The sequence below is a fragment of the Sinohyriopsis cumingii genome, chromosome 7 (assembly GCF_028554795.1).
Source record: "Sinohyriopsis cumingii isolate HCF-2022 chromosome 7, ASM2855479v2, whole genome shotgun sequence".
NCBI classification, from domain to species: Eukaryota; Metazoa; Mollusca; class Bivalvia; order Unionida; family Unionidae; genus Sinohyriopsis; species Sinohyriopsis cumingii.
Genome location: NC_142967.1, coordinates 36,806,349 through 36,832,478, shown reverse-complemented (window position 1 = coordinate 36,832,478; position 26,130 = coordinate 36,806,349). Strand labels below are relative to the sequence as shown.

The 26,130-nt window shown below is 33.6% G+C and overlaps 1 pseudogene; it reads right to left on the bottom strand.

Moving 5' to 3' along the window:
• Positions 1–23,372: 23,372 nt before the first annotated feature.
• LOC149795023 (uncharacterized) lies at positions 23,373–24,192 on the bottom strand (annotated as a pseudogene).
• Positions 24,193–26,130: the final 1,938 nt, after the last annotated feature.

The following is a 26,130-nucleotide window of genomic DNA, read 5'->3' as shown; positions in this document are numbered from 1 at the left end:
TTCTGAAATACCTTCACGTGACAAAGAGAAAATGAAAGATTTTGATCACTTGCAACTGAGTTTCAGCAAATTAGTCACATATGTACTATTAAAGATACATAGCTTTTATTACTAACAAGTCCGTATAAGGTGGACAATACCTAAGGATATTTTGAAGTTTCCCACCGTCAGAGTGCCCCTTAATTTGTGCAGGGATAAATTTAGAACCAGTAACGAATAAATGATTGTAATTGTCCCAGCCGAAACGATTAAACTCATTATATCGTCTACAAAAACGGACATATTGTCAGCATATTTTTTGTTTTTGTAATTTCATGGTGTTTGATTTGCAATATTGCCTTATCTAATGTAAAGAGTAGCAAACAACTATGTAATTAATATTATTATTTTTAGTAGTAGTAGTAGTAGTAGTCGTAGTATTAATCGTTATTCCTAAATGTCCTGCATTTTTCATGTTGTTGTTAACTGCACGAACACTCTGTGTGTGCCAGTAATGTGACAGTGGTCAATGATTTTCTAATTGGAGGAAGTGAAAGTTTCTTCATAAATCCTCAATATGTTATCATGGGTCATAATGATGTCAGCTGGTGAATATAACTTTTGTCGAATCCATTTCGCTGTAACCTCAAATATTTAAGAAACTGAATGTTCAGCAACTTATGTTGATTGGTCTGAGGACAGTGTATCTTCCACTAAAACGTTGAAAAATTCCATGTATATGATATAAGGGACTTTCATCTTTCTTTCCAATACAATACATTTGACAATGTTTACAAGGTTATGACATTATTACTCGCTGCGGTTTTTCAATGATCCCACCACAGTGTAAGTCATTGTCAGTAATCAGCAGTTAGGTGTTAGATATATGCATACAACGTCTGCATGAATATGTCTTACTCTCGTGCTTGCTGTGTCAAGTATTCAGCGCTTCGCGTACTGCTTCGTATTTCCATTCCAAGCTGTTGTGAGATATGTTTTATCTAATGCGCATTTCGCATGCTTATATAAGTCATCTCTAATTAAGAGATCCATTTTGTAATATGACTAATAAGATCATAAATTCCAATTCTAACAATTTTTTATATTATATCTTTACCTCTTTTGTTTATTTTTGTATCGGGTTCGGGTCTTGATGCAGTCTCTGGTGTGTGTGCAGTCGCAAGTCTCTGTGCAATCACAGATGTTTGTGCTAATCTCTTATATCGTGCGTGATAATATTTAAGAACAGATTTCATGGTAGGAAACTTTTGTTATTGATTTTAATCCGATGCTGCGTTTAAGGCATGGTGAAGCGCGTAACATTAGCAAATCGTATTTACTCAGAACTGCCTGCAGCGCCATAAAGGAGTCTCAACACGGTTAGTAAACTGTATTTGGTACCAATCGAGAATGAAACAATTATTGCGGCCGATTTCAAGACGGTGTTTGCGGAAACGAAGAATCACCGATTACACCAAGCACACGTAACGAACCGAGTAGCGGATTTACAAATAATAAACTTAATATGCTCGGAAGACAAAAACGGCCTATAAATGCCAAAAAAATAGACTTTTCTTCACATTCTATTAAGGAAATATAACTACTGCAAGGATCTGTTCCTGCAAAATAAGTCCACAAACGATATGAAAGACGTTGAACCAGAGTATTTGATATGATGACGAAGAAGACAATCTACTACAATGAGTCATGAAATAAGCAAAATTGAAAGAATTAATTGTCACACATATGTTCCTGGTAAATATCAATTAAATATACCAGCAACGTTTGTTCTTCTCCTAAAACTTAAAGATCAGTAGCCGCACTTTTTATAATGAAACTCATAGAATATTATATATAACAACGATACGGAGAAAAGGGCAAATAGATGACCAGAAAAGAGTTTTAGATCAAATAAGAGAGAATTTACATAACATGTCAGTGTGTATTTGGACATTTTCAGAAATACAGTTGGGCGTTAATGCAAAGTGTAATTTTCTTTGCAAGTAGTAGCACAAAGCATGGGAAATAGAGGGAAATATTAATAAAAATCACATACCGTCATAATGACAATAATTCTTGTTACTGTTCAGTAATATTACATAAAAAATATTTTTATATGATTTTAGACTATATATTAAGATCATTTTGATAGCAAGAAGACATGTTTACAGATCTTATGTTCAAGGTATAGAATTTTAGAAATTCATTCTTACAATTTTGGAATATATTATTATGACACATCAATACTGTTAACACATCAAAACTATTCCAGGCTAATCGCACATCAGCACCTTCAAGATTCAAATTAATTTTTAGTTTTGCATGGTTTAAGACATTTGAGTTGTAACAGAAAATTGGGACCAATCGTATGGTATACGAACTTCTTTAAACTATTTCAGATAATTTCAATTTGTTTTGAAATTTACATTAACTTACTTTCGCATTATATAGTCAATGATTTTTTAATTTACATATTTGAGAAATTTTTAGTGAAACCAACAATATTTTAGGATGTCATCTAAAGTGGAGACCTTTATTTTAAATGCTACCAAGACTTTTTTCGAGTCCTTGAAAATGGACGAATTTATCCAGCTTGCCAGACAATATGATCGTTCTAAACCAAAGGTGTCATTGTCGAAGTAAAAGAAAAATAGTTTGGTCCAATAGTGGGAGGAAAAGAATGTTTGGATAAAGGTTATTTATTTTCGTCTGATTAGTAAGTCTCTTTTGGGCTCTGAAATGAAATTAAAAATTAAAATACAGATGAAACTGAATTAAGAAAATTCAAGCTTACCAACATATGACAGAAATTGAAAATAAAAGAGGAGCGAGAATTACATTTGCAGAAAGAGGAAAAGGAGAGAGAGACGATTAAGCATATGGTTTAGGAAATATATAAAAGAAGGTGGACAGACCACTTTCGATGTTGTAAGGTTAACGAATATCTTTTCACATGTAGTACTCTGCCAAGAAGGTTTATCAAACGTATGATAGCCTCCGATAGTTCATGTTAGTTGCAAAGTTCAATAGCGACGTCAAGACCTACAATGATGATCATTAGGTCGAAACTTTAGACAATGTTGCTAGTACAGCTGACGAGTATTCCCTGTCTCACATCGATTCAATTGACAATAAGTCTTCCACTCAGTTAGTTTTCGGAATTAAAAGAAACATCTCAGTCTCATACCAGCATTTCCAAATCTGAATTTTTTATCAATCAATCCTCAAAGTCGGATCAGAAATCTTTATTAATTTCTATGTGTATTTACTGCAAGAAGAAAGGGCATTCTTATTTCAGATTGACAAATATGCAACATAATAATGATAGAGCTATTTCCAAACGATCTTATGTATATATATATATGTATATATATATATATATATATATATATATATATATATATATATATATATATATATATATATATATATATATATATATATATATATATATATGTATATATATATATGTATATATATATATATGTATATATATATATATATATATATATATATATATATATATATATATATATATATATATATATATATATATATATATATATATATATATATATATATATATATATATATATATATATATATATATATATATATATATATATATATATATATATCTATATATATCTATATATATCTATATATATATATATATATATATATATATATATATATATATATATATATATATATATATATATATATATATATATATATATATATATATATATATATATATCTATATATATGTATATGTATATATATGTATGTATATATATGTATATATATTCATGTCGGTGAGCAATTCTAGTTCGAATTTCGTTATGGACAACAAGGCATACCAAGGTATACCGCATGATGAATAATAATGTTAGGGATCTAAATTATACACGTACATGGCAGGGTCCAGACTCTTTGCAAACACATCAACGGGCAACAGCACATCAGTCCGCAGATACAGATCTTGACAGTCTTTGAGTTTGTTACACTCAAATGCGGACCAAACGTTTTTCGTGTGCTACAATTATCTTTCTGAGATGCCTTCACATGACTACGACGAATAACTCTATTCTATCTCTGGCAACTCAGATTCAGCAAATGTGTCCCAGTCACTCGCACACACCTTTTCTAGTCAGTATGTCTGAGTTGGTTGAATGCTATCGACTATTGTGATGTTCTTTGCTGTTAGATTGCTCGCTAATTGTAATGAATCGATGAACTTTAATTATCCGAGTGTCATGTATTGTCCATGTTGTTGGGGATTACATATATTGGTGATTTTGAGGCTATGGCTAGAGCCTGCATTATCAAGTGGAAATCATGCCCACGCAAGTTATGAAACAGTAAAGGTTATCATCGGTCATGCTCATGACTGCTGGTGTACAGAGTTGTTGTCACTTAACAGCAATAACCTGTGTTTGTCCATGATGTCCAACTTGTGGAGTGCAAACGGATTAAGGCCTTTATCGCAAGTGAACACATTAACAGCCATATATGGGTTAAGTGTTTCAAATTTGTTTAGTGTGGCCTTAGTAATGTGAATGTTTAATTCGATATTACCAAAGATGAGCTTGTTTAAGTCCTGTCGGTATTTTCAAGGTTGTCCTTTACCATCACTAGCAGGTTATAACGTGGTCAAAATTGCATATTCAAAACATCGGTTGTCAACGTGTTTTGATAACTGATCTTGGCGGAACGCGATCTGCTGTTCATGGGTCTGCGAAATGTCTTTATTAATTTCATTAATGACGGCAGCAGTTGTTAAAAATTGTACGAAGACCGCTGTGAGTTCATGGCGTAACATATTCCTCTTTGTTGGGTTTTTATCGGCATAACCAAATGCTTATTCAGAACAATATCTACTTTAACTCTAGAGTGGCAAATGTTTCTAGCAATGATGTGATTCCAGAAATCATATATTTTAACAACGTCTTTATCTTTATTGTATCATTGGAATAATTGCAACGTGATTTTCTAACACTACGCATATGAAGTTTGAATTCAGGTACATGTGATTGCTATGAACGGTCACTATCATACTCAACATATGCTGGACGTATTTGTTTCCCCTTTTCATTATCATTACGGCTGCGATTTTGTTTAAACGTGTCTACTATCACAAGTACATCAACTTTTGTTGCACCTCTTGGTATTTCTATATTGCTCTGACATGCAAATTGATTTTGCCGTTGTATCGTTGCTTTTGTGATAATAAGAGATGGCGGATTAGTGCCCGGTACGGGATTCAATATAGGCATGGATCTAAATAATTCACGCATGTCAGGTCTTTGCATAAGATTTGGTATGTTTATTCTATATTTGTGTGAGATTTGCTTGAACTGAAGCAACTTGAACGGAACTTTGCACATGTTTATATAAGGAAAACCTTCTCAGATTAAACCAATATATCAATGTCTTGTTTTAGATCTTGCATTCTACAAACACCAATTGCTTTAACCCAAGTTATTGTGTTATTTAATTATGTATCAGTTTGTGAAATCACAGGTGTTTGTATTTTACGCGCCTTGTAGAATACATTAACAATTCCACACGGCTTACATAATTGATTACGTTATTTAATTTCGATACTATTTTAAGACATGGATGAGCGCCTGGACGAGTTTGTAACACTAGAATATGTGTTTTACGGTATTTATGGTGACGTGTTCTGCCGCAGAATTCATATTCATACTTTTTCTTTCCATTTGTTCTGTAACAATGTCATTGAGCTTTATTTCTCTAGACTTAAAAAGATGGCATAAAATCCCAACGATGCGTTAGTAAACAGCATTGATTCTTCGAGTTGTCAGGATGTATGTCGTTATTAGCAACGTGTGGTTTTTATGCCAATAAAAATTTGCAACCTGTGGAGTCCTTCAGAGGAACTTGCAAATTATCCCTTATAAAATAAGCAAATGTACTTATTTCATGGTCATCATAGCGAAGTCCTTTGCGGCGCTGAATAAAATACCTTTGTGACAGAAATCTGATTATATAAATTCAAATGACCCATCAATGAGTACAATGCCAGAATACATTTTATCAAACTGTCGTAATGCTGTTTGGATCGCTTCTGTTCGCATATAGTTGTTTCTAATTTCCTCGTGTGCTAGCGTTGTCTCTCTTTTGCATCGTGGTGTAATATTTTGTATGGCTGTTCAGATTTCGTTCCTATATAATACTCGAGAAACATTTGTTTAATAATTCCTGCTCATGGATGTCTTCCACATTACAGCTAGAACAATCTCTAAAATCATCAACAGTTTCAGACGCTTCAGAAATAGTGATAGATTTAGTCAGAGAATCTACGTTTGCTTGCACAAAATTATTTAAATTTGTTTTTTGTTATCTTCATAAGCCTGACCAAATTTATCCTATTCCAAGTCTAAGGTCACTCCAAAATTAATCAATGTTTCGATGTGGTGCAGTTATGTCTCTAGAAACGCACTGAGCATCTCTTACGCTTCTTCGGGAAATCGATATGATGCATCCAAACGATACAGTAATTTCAGTTTCTCTGCCAAAGACTTTATATCCCAGTCATTTTGGTAGTTTAATATCATTTCTAGAGACCTCCGTAAACTCCCTCAAAATATTATTAGCATCAATCTGACTGTTTGTAATTATATACCACAGTAATTCCATAATATATTCTCTAGTTTATTTTTATTTTGCTAGCACAATATTGTCATGCGAGATAAAAATTTCACCCAGTAAAATTTCAATGCTAAAAATATACCATATTATACAGAGAAAATCACCACGCAGCCTCTGCGTTGACTGGTTGAAGCTATTACTTGTTATGGCATAATGCAGAGTCTTGACCGATTCAGCACTGCTAGCTGACTTGTAACTGTATGCAGACTAAAGAACGTGAATATGTTTCGACTATTTGGTGCATTAATAATCCAAGGTTTTCACATTTTTTGTCTGAATAACCCACAAAAGGGCAGCTTGAATAAGAACTTATCTCAAAACTTGATATGATTATTCTGACGATAAAAGTTGTTTCGTCACTCTGGTGATATAATTTTCTCTAATTGATGTATTTCAATATATCATTATGACAGATATAATACAAAAATACGATCCATCGTACCCATCGACTGTCATGCATGTACCAATGCCAATAAATATTTTAAACGATATTCACATCCCCGCCAAAGGATGCAATGGAGTGGTGAGTGTGGGCTTTTATGTTGAGAAAGCACGCCGGTTAAATGACCTTGCAATAACCTTTCCTCTAAAGACACAATACATTTAACAGACAACATTGTATATAGAGTCATTATTATTGTACGTGTTGAGTATACATTTGAGAGGCAAAGATCTATCTCTTTATGATACAGCAGAATGAATGATAATATGAGTTACAGTGGGACCACTCCAGTGGCCTAGCGGTTAGAGCCTATGCATCGGATACGGGAAGTCGTGGGTTCGAACCCATACCGAGTCATACAAAAGACATAAAAATGGCCCGAACAGCTGCCTCGCTTGGCAATCAAGATGATGTGACTCAGTTGAACATAATGCTACATGTCTGAAGCATGATGCAAAGTGCCAGATATCACTATAAACTGACACACTAGAACCACCGTAGCGACATGACTGAAATTTTTTAAAAGTATGTTCAAAATCAAAATCACACACACATAAGTTAAATTAACACGGAGAAAGATAATCGCCATGTTAGAATGGTATTTTCAGTACGTAGCTTTCCAAGCATTCACTAACCCCAATATATCTTCATAAACAACAAGATAGAAACAAATCGGTTTTTAATATAGGTTTTATTGCATAGTAGTGACAATGACTGAGCCACGCTGAAATTAAAATATGATCTCATCAAACGCAATATTGAACAGAAATCAAGGTATTTACAAGTTGGTTCGTAGGGTAAAAAAATAAAACAACACCATACACAGAAAGAAACACACACAAACACACGTGTATATGTTAGCACGTATCCAACCGAAATTTCGAAACAATTTAGGTAGCGTATCGTTCCTTCCCTAACTTTTCTGCTAATACGAGAACGGCAAGAACAAGTGCAAAATATACGTTGATTTATGACGACCATGATGATGAATACAAATATAACAGCTACTATAATGGCATTCATCTTAATCGTTTTCATCACAAGCAACATTATTTTTATAGTGATCACCAAATAGAAAGAATTAGGACAATAATGCTTTTGAAAGAATATTTGTTATCACATGCACAAAATTACCTCAGAAAAGCATCCCAAGTTATAGGTATCCGTCAGTACGATACATATAGACATGACGACATAAAGAGAGCAAGTGTTATTTTGATGATGGTTTGGAACTGTACTAGCAAATTTGGTTCTGTGTTTCCACATTAGTCATATAATTTTCTTGTGCGGTTAATTTATATTAAATGACAACAGTAGAAATTATAAATTGAAACTAATTATGTTTACAGTACCTTAATTACATTAAAGTAAGTTAAAAAGTAAATCGATTACGTTCAAAACATAAATATTTATGTAGCCGTAATGTTTCTGTCCCTCACCAGAACGAAAAGCGCCAACTATTTTGTTAAACCATCACAATTTTGTGTCTGAAGATATCTGTGGGTGTAATTTCAAAGTAACTTTGACATAGTGTTGTGGTATTATATGGCAAATAATTGTGTTTCTGATATTTTCTTAATGAACTAATGACATTTCTGCACCAATAAAGACAATGAAATAACAAATAATGCAAAACTCACAATCGTCAGATAAATGAACTGTTTGAAAATAGGGACTGTCTGACTACCCATCTGGAAGACCATACCATTAATTTCTTTTAAATATTTGAATAATCTCATGGGTAGGAAATACGCTGTAGTTGTTTGTTTAATGCCTTAATCCACGAAACCCTCCTTGACTCTGTATTAAATTGTGAGTTCTTCCATCTTGTCATTCTTCACCGATAATGCTGGCCGAGCAGTTCTATAGTTATCTCGATTTTGCGTGGGAGTCATATATGGCAAGATTTTTTATTCAATAAAATCTTTGACTCTAAACATGTCAAAAGTATCATTCAAAAGTTGTACGTATTCCAAATATGATTGTGAGTGAACCACAGTAACTAACTTGTTCGAGCGTCCCACTCTTAATCATGTGTTCCAGGTTCGATACGCAAACATGCCAGCCAGGTAAGGCACTAAGATCCCATTTCCTCATCAGAATAACCGGGAATGTATTGAAAGTATCATTATCTAACAGACCAAGCCACGTCAAATTATATATATGTTAGATTTATCCAAGTATTTTCATGGTATCTATGTTTTCTAGATTGTCACTGCCAAACAATGAAATGTTGGATTCCAAGTCAATTTTTATCTTACTATTTTGAACACTATAGGTATATATTCTAAATTACCGTATCGTGGTAATCGTCACGGATCTCTAACGAGTTATTGTAGCTGCGATTCCAAGAATGTTTGCGGTGTTGTTTCATTTGTTTAGATTATAAACAAAATGTAATTAGTGAATTTTGGCAAAACACCCTCCTGACACTGGAGCACAAACAGACCATTGAAATGGTGCGAGTCTTTGATGTATGCACATTAAATTGCTGAATCTGTTCTACAGATAATAGATAATAATCCTTGTCATTCAATCCGCGTATTGAAACGTTACCAAAGCAAAATATTAAAGTGCGAGTGACATAAAGATCTAATACAGAGACTATGCTTAGGATTGTATTTAAATATATTATAACAGATTGTGTATACTGCATATAAACTATACCTTAAATTAACTATCTCATTTAATTATATCCAGAAGTATAAGTTTGTATACAGCTTCTATGTATTAATCTAATCAGTTACACAAGTGGCAAACGTTTGCAAACTAAACAAAAGAAAATCTATCTTTGCCAGAGTTGGAGGTTTGCAAAAGATATCAGTGGCTGTGTCGTCGTTTCGTTTAACTGTAGAAGATTTGCTTTAGTCCTGCGCCAGTGTCCACTAAACGTACGGCCTGTATTTTAATTTATTGACAACAGTGAAGTTACAAAATAACCTACACACGTCGCGAGCTAATCAATCACTTCGTCAGGGACACCTAACACCTTGCATATAAAACCACCTAACACAAAAGCTACAAGTAACCTATTTTTATGTACCAATTTCTGAATAACGGCAAAATTGTTAAATAATTGAGACATAAAATAATTAATTACGCCGAAAATGACTATAAAATTGCTCCAACTAAATGTCGGGTTCATGTTGTGGTCAAAATGTCAAGTGTTGATAACAAATATTCAAGCAAAGATCGATCCACAGGCGACAATTAGCAATACTCCGTGTCATCCGTGGCCGACTGCTATTTGACGATGTAAAGTGTTTTCAGAAAGTTAACACATTATGACCTTCCTGCTCCTTAAATGCGGCAAAACAAGAGCTAGCTGAAGAAGGGTGAGATTTAAAGCTGTAAATTACAGAAAATCATTAACACTGTTAGATCACGAATATATTTGTTTTATACCTACTAGACATCATAAGAATTACCTTTAGAAAAACATCAGGCTTTTATGATTGTTTATTTACAAGGTGAAATTGCGATAACAATATTTTCTAGATAACCGCTACTGCTGTTATAGTATATTTCTGGGCGGTACGGTTTTCACATAAGTCCAACTTAGTATCATGACAGCTATTATGGTATACTGCTGCAGACCTATGCCGATATGACGCTTCGTTTGAGACGATTTTCAAACCAGCTGCAGTGGTGCCCATAATGGATATCAGACTTACACCGTTTTCAATTAGAACCAACCAGACCTCAAACAAAGCTTTTTCACAAAAGGTAGAATGTTCGTGTGAGGAGTAGTGATGGCAAGATATTTAAAATGGATACTGGACAAGGTATATCAATATGGGGCCAAATAAACTTTGGGATGAATGTGTATGCAAATTTTTATTGTAATACCCGTCTATGTTTGGGTTGTTTTGATGTTTGGGTTGTTTTCCGCGATCATATGTGACTCGCCATAAAAATCCCTTGACAACGTGATTGCTCAAAGCATAGATACTCGTCTGTATCGCTGAGTAATTCCATTTCGAATGTGATTTTGCACAACCACGGATCCCTGGCCATTCCCGATGATAAAATGAAAAAATGTAGGATAGAGCTTGTACACGTGCATGGCAGTGTCACAAAATTTCTCAAAAACTTTCAGCAAAAACAAATCAGTGCGCAGAATACAAATCCTGATAATCACCCATGCTTTTTACATTCGAACGCAGACCAAACTTTATTTGCGTACGCGTAATCTTTTTTCTGAAATACCTTCACGTGACAAAGAGAAAATGAAAGATTTTGATCACTTGCAACTGAGTTTCAGCAAATTAGTCACATATGTACTATTAAAGATACATAGCTTTTATTACTAACAAGTCCGTATAAGGTGGACAATACCTAAGGATATTTTGAAGTTTCCCACCGTCAGAGTGCCCCTTAATTTGTGCAGGGATAAATTTAGAACCAGTAACGAATAAATGATTGTAATTGTCCCAGCCGAAACGATTAAACTCATTATATCGTCTACAAAAACGGACATATTGTCAGCATATTTTTTGTTTTTGTAATTTCATGGTGTTTGATTTGCAATATTGCCTTATCTAATGTAAAGAGTAGCAAACAACTATGTAATTAATATTATTATTTTTAGTAGTAGTAGTAGTAGTAGTCGTAGTATTAATCGTTATTCCTAAATGTCCTGCATTTTTCATGTTGTTGTTAACTGCACGAACACTCTGTGTGTGCCAGTAATGTGACAGTGGTCAATGATTTTCTAATTGGAGGAAGTGAAAGTTTCTTCATAAATCCTCAATATGTTATCATGGGTCATAATGATGTCAGCTGGTGAATATAACTTTTGTCGAATCCATTTCGCTGTAACCTCAAATATTTAAGAAACTGAATGTTCAGCAACTTATGTTGATTGGTCTGAGGACAGTGTATCTTCCACTAAAACGTTGAAAAATTCCATGTATATGATATAAGGGACTTTCATCTTTCTTTCCAATACAATACATTTGACAATGTTTACAAGGTTATGACATTATTACTCGCTGCGGTTTTTCAATGATCCCACCACAGTGTAAGTCATTGTCAGTAATCAGCAGTTAGGTGTTAGATATATGCATACAACGTCTGCATGAATATGTCTTACTCTCGTGCTTGCTGTGTCAAGTATTCAGCGCTTCGCGTACTGCTTCGTATTTCCATTCCAAGCTGTTGTGAGATATGTTTTATCTAATGCGCATTTCGCATGCTTATATAAGTCATCTCTAATTAAGAGATCCATTTTGTAATATGACTAATAAGATCATAAATTCCAATTCTAAAAATTTTTTATATTATATCTTTACCTCTTTTGTTTATTTTTGTATCGGGTTCGGGTCTTGATGCAGTCTCTGGTGTGTGTGCAGTCGCAAGTCTCTGTGCAATCACAGATGTTTGTGCTAATCTCTTATATCGTGCGTGATAATATTTAAGAACAGATTTCATGGTAGGAAACTTTTGTTATTGATTTTAATCCGATGCTGCGTTTAAGGCATGGTGAAGCGCGTAACATTAGCAAATCGTATTTACTCAGAACTGCCTGCAGCGCCATAAAGGAGTCTCAACACGGTTAGTAAACTGTATTTGGTACCAATCGAGAATGAAACAATTATTGCGGCCGATTTCAAGACGGTGTTTGCGGAAACGAAGAATCACCGATTACACCAAGCACACGTAACGAACCGAGTAGCGGATTTACAAATAATAAATTTAATATGCTCGGAAGACAAAAACGGCCTATAAATGCCAAAAAAATAGACTTTTCTTCACATTCTATTAAGGAAATATAACTACTGCAAGGATCTGTTCCTGCAAAATAAGTCCACAAACGATATGAAAGACGTTGAACCAGAGTATTTGATATGATGACGAAGAAGACAATCTACTACAATGAGTCATGAAATAAGCAAAATTGAAAGAATTAATTGTCACACATATGTTCCTGGTAAATATCAATTAAATATACCAGCAACGTTTGTTCTTCTCCTAAAACTTAAAGATCAGTAGCCGCACTTTTTATAATGAAACTCATAGAATATTATATATAACAACGATACGGAGAAAAGGGCAAATAGATGACCAGAAAAGAGTTTTAGATCAAATAAGAGAGAATTTACATAACATGTCAGTGTGTATTTGGACATTTTCAGAAATACAGTTGGGCGTTAATGCAAAGTGTAATTTTCTTTGCAAGTAGTAGCACAAAGCATGGGAAATAGAGGGAAATATTAATAAAAATCACATACCGTCATAATGACAATAATTCTTGTTACTGTTCAGTAATATTACATAAAAAATATTTTTATATGATTTTAGACTATATATTAAGATCATTTTGATAGCAAGAAGACATGTTTACAGATCTTATGTTCAAGGTATAGAATTTTAGAAATTCATTCTTACAATTTTGGAATATATTATTATGACACATCAATACTGTTAACACATCAAAACTATTCCAGGCTAATCGCACATCAGCACCTTCAAGATTCAAATTAATTTTTAGTTTTGCATGGTTTAAGACATTTGAGTTGTAACAGAAAATTGGGACCAATCGTATGGTATACGAACTTCTTTAAACTATTTCAGATAATTTCAATTTGTTTTGAAATTTACATTAACTTACTTTCGCATTATATAGTCAATGATTTTTTAATTTACATATTTGAGAAATTTTTAGTGAAACCAACAATATTTTAGGATGTCATCTAAAGTGGAGACCTTTATTTTAAATGCTACCAAGACTTTTTTCGAGTCCTTGAAAATGGACGAATTTATCCAGCTTGCCAGACAATATGATCGTTCTAAACCAAAGGTGTCATTGTCGAAGTAAAAGAAAAATAGTTTGGTCCAATAGTGGGAGGAAAAGAATGTTTGGATAAAGGTTATTTATTTTCGTCTGATTAGTAAGTCTCTTTTGGGCTCTGAAATGAAATTAAAAATTAAAATACAGATGAAACTGAATTAAGAAAATTCAAGCTTACCAACATATGACAGAAATTGAAAATAAAAGAGGAGCGAGAATTACATTTGCAGAAAGAGGAAAAGGAGAGAGAGACGATTAAGCATATGGTTTAGGAAATATATAAAAGAAGGTGGACAGACCACTTTCGATGTTGTAAGGTTAACGAATATCTTTTCACATGTAGTACTCTGCCAAGAAGGTTTATCAAACGTATGATAGCCTCCGATAGTTCATGTTAGTTGCAAAGTTCAATAGCGACGTCAAGACCTACAATGATGATCATTAGGTCGAAACTTTAGACAATGTTGCTAGTACAGCTGACGAGTATTCCCTGTCTCACATCGATTCAATTGACAATAAGTCTTCCACTCAGTTAGTTTTCGGAATTAAAAGAAACATCTCAGTCTCATACCAGCATTTCCAAATCTGAATTTTTTATCAATCAATCCTCAAAGTCGGATCAGAAATCTTTATTAATTTCTATGTGTATTTACTGCAAGAAGAAAGGGCATTCTTATTTCAGATTGACAAATATGCAACATAATAATGATAGAGCTATTTCCAAACGATCTTATGTATATATATATATGTATATATATATATATATATATATATATATATATATATATATATATATATATATATATATATATATATATATATATATATATATATATATATATATATGTATATATATATATATATATATGTATATATATATGTATATATATATATATATATATGTATATATATATATATATATATATATATATATATATATATATATATATATTATATATATATATATATATATATATATATATATATATATATATATATATATATATATATATATATATATATATATGTATATATATATCTATATATCTATATATATATATGTATATGTATATATATGTATGTATATATATGTATATATATTCATGTCGGTGAGCAATTCTAGTTCGAATTTCGTTATGGACAACAAGGCATACCAAGGTATACCGCATGATGAATAATAATGTTAGGGATCTAAATTATACACGTACATGGCAGGGTCCAGACTCTTTGCAAACACATCAACGGGCAACAGCACATCAGTCCGCAGATACAGATCTTGACAGTCTTTGAGTTTGTTACACTCAAATGCGGACCAAACGTTTTTCGTGTGCTACAATTATCTTTCTGAGATGCCTTCACATGACTACGACGAATAACTCTATTCTATCTCTGGCAACTCAGATTCAGCAAATGTGTCCCAGTCACTCGCACACACCTTTTCTAGTCAGTATGTCTGAGTTGGTTGAATGCTATCGACTATTGTGATGTTCTTTGCTGTTAGATTGCTCGCTAATTGTAATGAATCGATGAACTTTAATTATCCGAGTGTCATGTATTGTCCATGTTGTTGGGGATTACATATATTGGTGATTTTGAGGCTATGGCTAGAGCCTGCATTATCAAGTGGAAATCATGCCCACGCAAGTTATGAAACAGTAAAGGTTATCATCGGTCATGCTCATGACTGCTGGTGTACAGAGTTGTTGTCACTTAACAGCAATAACCTGTGTTTGTCCATGATGTCCAACTTGTGGAGTGCAAACGGATTAAGGCCTTTATCGCAAGTGAACACATTAACAGCCATATATGGGTTAAGTGTTTCAAATTTGTTTAGTGTGGCCTTAGTAATGTGAATGTTTAATTCGATATTACCAAAGATGAGCTTGTTTAAGTCCTGTCGGTATTTTCAAGGTTGTCCTTTACCATCACTAGCAGGTTATAACGTGGTCAAAATTGCATATTCAAAACATCGGTTGTCAACGTGTTTTGATAACTGATCTTGGCGGAACGCGATCTGCTGTTCATGGGTCTGCGAAATGTCTTTATTAATTTCATTAATGACGGCAGCAGTTGTTAAAAATTGTACGAAGACCGCTGTGAGTTCATGGCGTAACATATTCCTCTTTGTTGGGTTTTTATCGGCATAACCAAATGCTTATTCAGAACAATATCTACTTTAACTCTAGAGTGGCAAATGTTTCTAGCAATGATGTGATTCCAGAAATCATATATTTTAACAACGTCTTTATCTTTATTGTATCATTGGAATAATTGCAACGTGATTTTCTAACACTACGCATATGAAGTTTGAATTCAGGTACATGTGATTGCTATGAACGGTCACTATCATACTCAACATATGCTGGACGTATTTGTTTCCCCTTTTCATTATCATTACGGCTGTGATTTTGTTTAAACGTGTCTACTATCACAAGTACATCAACTTTTGTTGCACCTCTTGGTATTTCTATATTGCTCTGACATGCAAATTGATTTTGCCGTTGTATCGTTGCTTTTGTGATAATAAGAGATGGCGGATTAGTGCCCGGTACGGGATTCAATATAGGCATGGATCTAAATAATTCACGCATGTCAGGTCTTTGCATAAGATTTGGTATGTTTATTCTATATTTGTGTGAGATTTGCTTGAACTGAAGCAACTTGAACGGAACTTTGGGCATGTTTATATAAGGAAAACCTTCTCAGATTAAACCAATATATCAATGTCTTGTTTTAGATCTTGCATTCTACAAACACCAATTGCTTTAACCCAAGTTATTGTGTTATTTAATTATGTATCAGTTTGTGAAATCACAGGTGTTTGTATTTTACGCGCCTTATAGAATACATTAACAATTCCACACGGCTTACATAATTGATTACGTTATTTAATTTCGATACTATTTTAAGACATGGATGAGCGCCTGGACGAGTTTGTAACACTAGAATATGTGTTTTACGGTATTTATGGTGACGTGTTCTGCCGCAGAATTCATATTCATACTTTTTCTTTCCATTTGTTCTGTAACAATGTCATTGAGCTTTATTTCTCTAGACTTAAAAAGATGGCATAAAATCCCAACGATGCGTTAGTAAACAGCATTGATTCTTCGAGTTGTCAGGATGTATGTCGTTATTAGCAACGTGTGGTTTTTATGCCAATAAAAATTTGCAACCTGTGGAGTCCTTCAGAGGAACTTGCAAATTATCCCTTATAAAATAAGCAAATGTACTTATTTCATGGTCATCATAGCGAAGTCCTTTGCGGCGCTGAATAAAATACCTTTGTGACAGAAATCTGATTATATAAATTCAAATGACCCATCAATGAGTACAATGCCAGAATACATTTTATCAAACTGTCGTAATGCTGTTTGGATCGCTTCTGTTCGCATATAGTTGTTTCTAATTTCCTCGTGTGCTAGCGTTGTCTCTCTTTTGCATCGTGGTGTAATATTTTGTATGGCTGTTCAGATTTCGTTCCTATATAATACTCGAGAAACATTTGTTTAATAATTCCTGCTCATGGATGTCTTCCACATTACAGCTAGAACAATCTCTAAAATCATCAACAGTTTCAGACGCTTCAGAAATAGTGATAGATTTAGTCAGAGAATCTACGTTTGCTTGCACAAAATTATTTAAATTTGTTTTTTGTTATCTTCATAAGCCTGGCCAAATTTATCCTATTCCAAGTTATTTTGCTAGCACAATATTGTCATGCGAGATAAAAATTTCACCCAGTAAAATTTCAATGCTAAAAGTATACCATATTATACAGAGAAAATCACCACGCAGCCTCTGCGTTGACTGGTTGAAGCTATTACTTGTTATGGCATAATGCAGAGTCTTGACCGATTCAGCACTGCTAGCTGACTTGTAACTGTATGCAGACTAAAGAACGTGAATATGTTTCGACTATTTGGTGCATTAATAATCCAAGGTTTTCACATTTTTTGTCTGAATAACCCACAAAAGGGCAGCTTGAATAAGAACTTATCTCAAAACTTGATATGATTATTCTGACGATAAAAGTTGTTTCGTCACTCTGGTGATATAATTTTCTCTAATTGATGTATTTCAATATATCATTATGACAGATATAATACAAAAATACGATCCATCGTACCCATCGACTGTCATGCATGTACCAATGCCAATAAATATTTTAAACGATATTCACATCCCCGCCAAAGGATGCAATGGAGTGGTGAGTGTGGGCTTTTATGTTGAGAAAGCACGCCGGTTAAATGACCTTGCAATAACCTTTCCTCTAAAGACACAATACATTTAACAGACAACATTGTATATAGAGTCATTATTATTGTACGTGTTGAGTATACATTTGAGAGGCAAAGATCTATCTCTTTATGATACAGCAGAATGAATGATAATATGAGTTACAGTGGGACCACTCCAGTGGCCTAGCGGTTAGAGCCTATGCATCGGATACGGGAAGTCGTGGGTTCGAACCCATACCGAGTCATACAAAAGACATAAAAATGGCCCGAACAGCTGCCTCGCTTGGCAATCAAGATGATGTGACTCAGTTGAACATAATGCTACATGTCTGAAGCATGATGCAAAGTGCCAGATATCACTATAAACTGACACACTAGAACCACCGTAGCGACATGACTGAAATTTTTTAAAAGTATGTTCAAAATCAAAATCACACACACATAAGTTAAATTAACACGGAGAAAGATAATCGCCATGTTAGAATGGTATTTTCAGTACGTAGCTTTCCAAGCATTCACTAACCCCAATATATCTTCATAAACAACAAGATAGAAACAAATCGGTTTTTAATATAGGTTTTATTGCATAGTAGTGACAATGACTGAGCCACGCTGAAATTAAAATATGATCTCATCAAACGCAATATTGAACAGAAATCAAGGTATTTACAAGTTGGTTCGTAGGGTAAAAAAATAAAACAACACCATACACAGAAAGAAACACACACAAACACACGTGTATATGTTAGCACGTATCCAACCGAAATTTCGAAACAATTTAGGTAGCGTATCGTTCCTTCCCTAACTTTTCTGCTAATACGAGAACGGCAAGAACAAGTGCAAAATATACGTTGATTTATGACGACCATGATGATGAATACAAATATAACAGCTACTATAATGGCATTCATCTTAATCGTTTTCATCACAAGCAACATTATTTTTATAGTGATCACCAAATAGAAAGAATTAGGACAATAATGCTTTTGAAAGAATATTTGTTATCACATGCACAAAATTACCTCAGAAAAGCATCCCAAGTTATAGGTATCCGTCAGTACGATACATATAGACATGACGACATAAAGAGAGCAAGTGTTATTTTGATGATGGTTTGGAACTGTACTAGCAAATTTGGTTCTGTGTTTCCACATTAGTCATATAATTTTCTTGAGCGGTTAATTTATATTAAATGACAACAGTAGAAATTATAAATTGAAACTAATTATGTTTACAGTACCTTAATTACATTAAAGTAAGTTAAAAAGTAAATCGATTACGTTCAAAACATAAATATTTATGTAGCCGTAATGTTTCTGTCCCTCACCAGAACGAAAAGCGCCAACTATTTTGTTAAACCATCACAATTTTGTGTCTGAAGATATCTGTGGGTGTAATTTCAAAGTAACTTTGACATAGTGTTGTGGTATTATATGGCAAATAATTGTGTTTCTGATATTTTCTTAATGAACTAATGACATTTCTGCACCAATAAAGACAATGAAATAACAAATAATGCAAAACTCACAATCGTCAGATAAATGAACTGTTTGAAAATAGGGACTGTCTGACTACCCATCTGGAAGACCATACCATTAATTTCTTTTAAATATTTGAATAATCTCATGGGTAGGAAATACGCTGTAGTTGTTTGTTTAATGCCTTAATCCACGAAACCCTCCTTGACTCTGTATTAAATTGTGAGTTCTTCCATCTTGTCATTCTTCACCGATAATGCTGGCCGAACAGTTCTATAGTTATCTCGATTTTGCGTGGGAGTCATATATGGCAAGATTTTTTATTCAATAAAATCTTTGACTCTAAACATGTCAAAAGTATCATTCAAAAGTTGTACGTATTCCAAATATGATTGTGAGTGAACCACAGTAACTAACTTGTTCGAGCGTCCCACTCTTAATCATGTGTTCCAGGTTCGATACGCAAACATGCCAGCCAGGTAAGGCACTAAGATCCCATTTCCTCATCAGAATAACCGGGAATGTATTGAAAGTATCATTATCTAACAGACCAAGCCACGTCAAATTATATATATGTTAGATTTATCCAAGTATTTTCATGGTATCTATGTTTTCTAGATTGTCACTGCCAAACAATAAAATGTTGGATTCCAAGTCAATTTTTATCTTACTATTTTGAACACTATAGGTATATATTCTAAATTACCGTATCGTGGTAATCGTCACGGATCTCTAACGAGTTATTGTAGCTGCGATTCCAAGAATGTTTGCGGTGTTGTTTCATTTGTTTAGATTATAAACAAAATGTAATTAGTGAATTTTGGCAAAACACCCTCCTGACACTGGAGCACAAACAGACCATTGAAATGGTGCGAGTCTTTGATGTATGCACATTAAATTGCTGAATCTGTTCTACAGATAATAGATAATAATCCTTGTCATTCAATCCGCGTATTGAAACGTTACCAAAGCAAAATATTAAAGTGCGAGTGACATAAAGATCTAATACAGAGACTATGCTTAGGATTGTATTTAAATATATTATAACAGATTGTGTATACTGCATATAAACTATACCTTAAATTAACTATCTCATTTAATTATATCCAGAAGTATAAGTTTGTATACAGCTTCTATGTATTAATCTAATCAGTTACACAAGTGGCAAACGTTTGCAAACTAAACAAAAGAAAATCTATCTTTGCCAGAGTTGGAGGTTTGCAAAAGATATCAGTGGCTGTGTCGTCGTTTCGTTTAACTGTAGAAGATTTGCTTTAGTCCTGCGCCAGTGTCCACTAAACGTACGGCCTGTATTTTAATTTATTGACAACAGTGAAGTTACAAAATAACCTACACACGTCGCGAGCTAATCAATCACTTCGTCAGGGACACCTAACACCTTGCATATAAAACCACCTAACACAAAAGCTACAAGTAACCTATTTTTATGTACCAATTTCTGAATAACGGCAAAATTGTTAAATAATTGAGACATAAAATAATTAATTACGCCGAAAATGACTATAAAATTGCTCCAACTAAATGTCGGGTTCATGTTGTGGTCAAAATGTCAAGTGTTGATAACAAATATTCAAGCAAAGATCGATCCACAGGCGACAATTAGCAATACTCCGTGTCATCCGTGGCCGACTGCTATTTGACGATGTAAAGTGTTTTCAGAAAGTTAACACATTATGACCTTCCTGCTCCTTAAATGCGGCAAAACAAGAGCTAGCTGAAGAAGGGTGAGATTTAAAGCTGTAAATTACAGAAAATCATTAACACTGTTAGATCACGAATATATTTGTTTTATACCTACTAGACATCATAAGAATTACCTTTAGAAAAACATCAGGCTTTTATGATTGTTTATTTACAAGGTGAAATTGCGATAACAATATTTTCTAGATAACCGCTACTGCTGTTATAGTATATTTCTGGGCGGTACGGTTTTCACATAAGTCCAACTTAGTATCATGATAGCTATTATGGTATACTGCTGCAGACCTATGCCGATATGACGCTTCGTTTGAGACGATTTTCAAACCAGCTGCAGTGGTGCCCATAATGGATATCAGACTTACACCGTTTTCAATTAGAACCAACCAGACCTCAAACAAAGCTTTTTCACAAAAGGTAGAATGTTCGTGTGAGGAGTAGTGATGGCAAGATATTTAAAATGGATACTGGACAAGGTATATCAATATGGGGCCAAATAAACTTTGGGATGAATGTGTATGCAAATTTTTATTGCATTCCTGCACTTTAGATGCAGTAGCGATAAAAATATATTTTCAAAATCTAGCATTGTGCAGATGGAGGGACAAACTAGGGACAATGAACATTCTCTTCTGGTATTTGGCCCGTATATATATATATATATATATATATATATATATATATATATATATATATATATATATATATATATATATATATATATATATATATATATATATATAAGTAGATGCGTGTTAATAAAATAAATTTTTTACTGGAAGCCACCTTACCGGACCGGGCCTGATAACATCTGTCTACTTTACAATCACCCGCAAAAAAGCAAGAGGCTGAATTAATGAACCAATATTTATAGACCTTATTTCTGGTTTATATCATTCAATGCAATTATGCAGTAAATATCAGACAAATACATCAATGATTTTCTCTATTAGGTAGACCAAGTTAAATGGCGGGCACAAGTCATCAAGACATCTTTATTGTGAGATCCCATGTTCTTTAAACTTCAGATACAACCTGACTAACTGGGCAAATATGATGTTATTGCATCATGCTATACGTTACGAATGATGTCCGTACTGTACTGATATAACCGTAATACAGAAGACTAACTACATTATAGTCCATAAAAACTTTAAATGAATTCACGAACATTCCTATCCAGCTATTAATCCAAATGTCTTGGAATGAATTCAAAGTAATTAAGTAAAGATATTATCCGATGGTCTTTAAATGAATAATACGTCACTATAGTTACAACGAATGATTAAAATTAAATAAATGAATCAGTCCTTTCAATAACCCTTAAGAGACCAGCAGTACTATTAGGAATATTTAATCACGTCTAATAATTATATTAAACACAAAACTACCATGCAATTGCTAGAATTCAGGAAGTAGAATAGATGATTTTTTCAGACAATCCACGACCACCATTCACATCAACTCGCGTCCTCGTCTGATCGCGTGATGTTTATCTGAACTACTAATTTCACTCAACCTTGAACCTTAGGAATGAAACAACCTTACTCATCTTAAATGTCCGTCTACGATCAGAGAAGATTAGTAATAAAAATGTAGTTAAATGATGACTCTTACAAAAACTATTGCTTTTTAAAATAATACATATAAAATAGATATACACAGCAACTGGTTCTCAATTATAATAATGTAGTCAACAACAAAAGGAGTACCTGCCAACTAACAAGTCAGATTGGACACAAAAAAATAATATATATATAGATAGATAGATAGATAGATAGATAGATAGATAGATAGATAGATAGATAGATAGATAGATAGATAGATAGATAGATAGATAGATAGATAGGTAGGTAGATAGATAGATAGATACTAATAATAATAATAATAATAATAATAATAATAATAATAATAAAAGGTTCTTAATAATGGTTACAACTTTCCCACAGAGAACAAATTTAGTTGTACTAGTCGACAAATCCGAGACCAATATCTTGAATGGACAGTCATGTTTATTTGAATAAAGGACTGGATTCTCCTCGTTACAGCAGATCAGCTCTTCTCCAGTTCTCCCAGATGAATTTATATTGATATGTAGGCCTGTGCGTCCGTTGAAGGAGCTCTTGTATTTTACAATATCGCCCTAATGGATCACTGAGTCCTTTTAATGTTGAGTGGGTGGCAAACTGAATATTTTTTATGTAACTTATTATATTTGTTGATAGGATTGTTTCAAGGACTTCGTATTCACAGCCTTTGCAATTCATCGTCAACAAATAAGCATCAAAACGTCCAACACCAAGATTCATCAGAAATTTAGTGGCATTAGTAATGTACAAAGGCGTTTTTCCGTCCGTTTTTCCGATTTTCTGAGAATTTGGAAGTTGCGCATGCATTTACACATTCTATGTTGACCATTACAACCTCGTTCCTGATCCCTAGTCCAATATTTACCACATTTACTCAAGAATTGTTTTTGAATTTTTCTCTCAGAATGTTAAAATACTCCTCCAGTGGTTCTAAAATAATATAACGCGGGTTATAAAGCTCGACGAACACAGTTGTATCCAGTCCTAAATTTCCTCCAGCTTCTATGAGAACTACGTCTTTATGCATCAGATATGTATGGTGAGATGTACGCACATGTTCCTCTTTGCCCCAGAAACGTGACCCATTCCTGTCCCTATCGTTAACAGAATTTTGTAAACATACGGTGGCCCTATTTTGTTCTGCTTGAGTAAGGTCTATATTTCGAGGACGAATGCTGACAAAGGAGACCGGTCCGTATCTCCCCGACAGATTTTGTACTAAAGCATCTATGTCTACACCAGCATTGGTGCTGCTCCTTCTATCAAAAAACATAAGAGTGCCCGCTAAAGCTGGAAGTTAATTCCTTGTAAACGAGAAATCGTGTATCTCTCTTGTTTTGCTCTGATCTCTTTCTCTGGGGTAAGCATACAGCAAGAATAAAACACATACAACAATTGCTGCAGACATTACCCATCGCTTAAAGTTTTGCATATTTAAGGATAAATTCTCTTCTCAGTGATTGTTTGCTGCAAAACAAAGGAGACATCATTAAATAATATCGTAAAAGCTTAACTTTTAACAACCTCAGAATGAGTGTGACAATGTGTGCTATTTTATTAAAACAAACAAATGTACAACGATGTTGAATGAAAATGTATGTATGTATGTATGTATGCATGTATGCATGTATGTATGCATGCATGTATTTATGGATGGATGGATGGATGGATGGATAGATGGATGGATGGATGTATATATGCATGCATTAATAATATTTAAATGAACATATCTACAATAATGGCTTTCTTGTGCCGAATAAGTATACAAACAAAAAATAAATAAAAACCAAGGCTATGAGTGGAACAATCCCTAAATTTCAACCAAACGCTATTTCCAACCAAACGCTATTTAAAGTATTTGCAAGGCTTAGAAATCTATATGTAAATGTTCTTTGTGAACATTTAAACAATAATACCAGTAAAGGCTCTCCCGCCTTCTCACCAATGCATAAAACACAAACTATAACTAGATCGAGAAAATAGTAAACTGTTTGTTCATGAAGCGAATATAGTTACCACGTTTATTAAATGGACATTCAACGGTCTCTCACAAATGTACAAAACCTTTGAGCTGCAGCAAGTCGGCAAAAGTTACTAAAATTCCACAATTTACGAAAAACTACTGAAAGTGTGATCAGCCTGCTGTTTGTCGACTACAGTTTCTAAATTCTAACTGTGGCCAAAAGAAACAAATGAGCAAAGTTATATTTCTTCGTTCTATTCTTACGAATTCGAAATAAGCAGGTATTAATCCGTATTCTGTTTAGCTTGAGTGTAATGTGTCAACGATAACTCTGCCTGTCTGAAAATACCCCTCCACGTCACGCTGAAATTCACTAAGCTTAGATTCTTCACTGCATATATGATAACCACAAGCAAGGCCAGTATAATTGTCGGCTCCGTCTAGGAGATTTTCATCGGGTGAGGTAAAGAAAACTATCATTGGTTTTGTGTTGATCAAACTTTGCATATACAGTCATAGCATGAAAAGACAATGCACATACAAGTACGTAACGGTTTTCTCAGTGACTGTCAAGTCTGGTTGAATGCGCAGTGTCGCGGAACGCTTTTGATCCATAAATGATATTCATTTACATCAGGTAATACGTATTAAATAAATTGCGAGTTCAAGTTGCCTGCAATTAAGGGTTAAATATTTTGAAACCCACAATCTATATCCTGTGTTTTGAATATCAGATACAATTTAGTGATATATTGATCACCACATTCTGCTGATTGATTGATAATGGATTGTTTTGTTCACAGCATGCCTTTTTAAAACCAGGTACATATGTCAAACATTCTGAAGTACGAAACAATGGGAATGACGTCAAATTAAATTTGATCAACATCAAATACATAAATTGTAATGTCTTCAGTGGTAATATTACTGAAACTCTGATTCAGGACCAATTATTAAATTTAAATAATAATATATGTTTTGTCTATGTGGATTCTGGCATAAAAAACAGATGTTCGTTTTTCCTAGTCAGGTCAATTTAACCGCTCATATTTCATTGACATGTGGTCATTTTTTAATGGACATTATTTTAAAACATATGTTCAAGTAATGACCAACAATATGAGTCGATCAAAGAACACGATAATTGCCGATTTTAGTACAAAATGCTTATCATGATCAGTTTGGCACTATTCATGTGACATTTATCATTAACCAACAATTTTCTTTCCTTTCTTTCCTATTTTTATC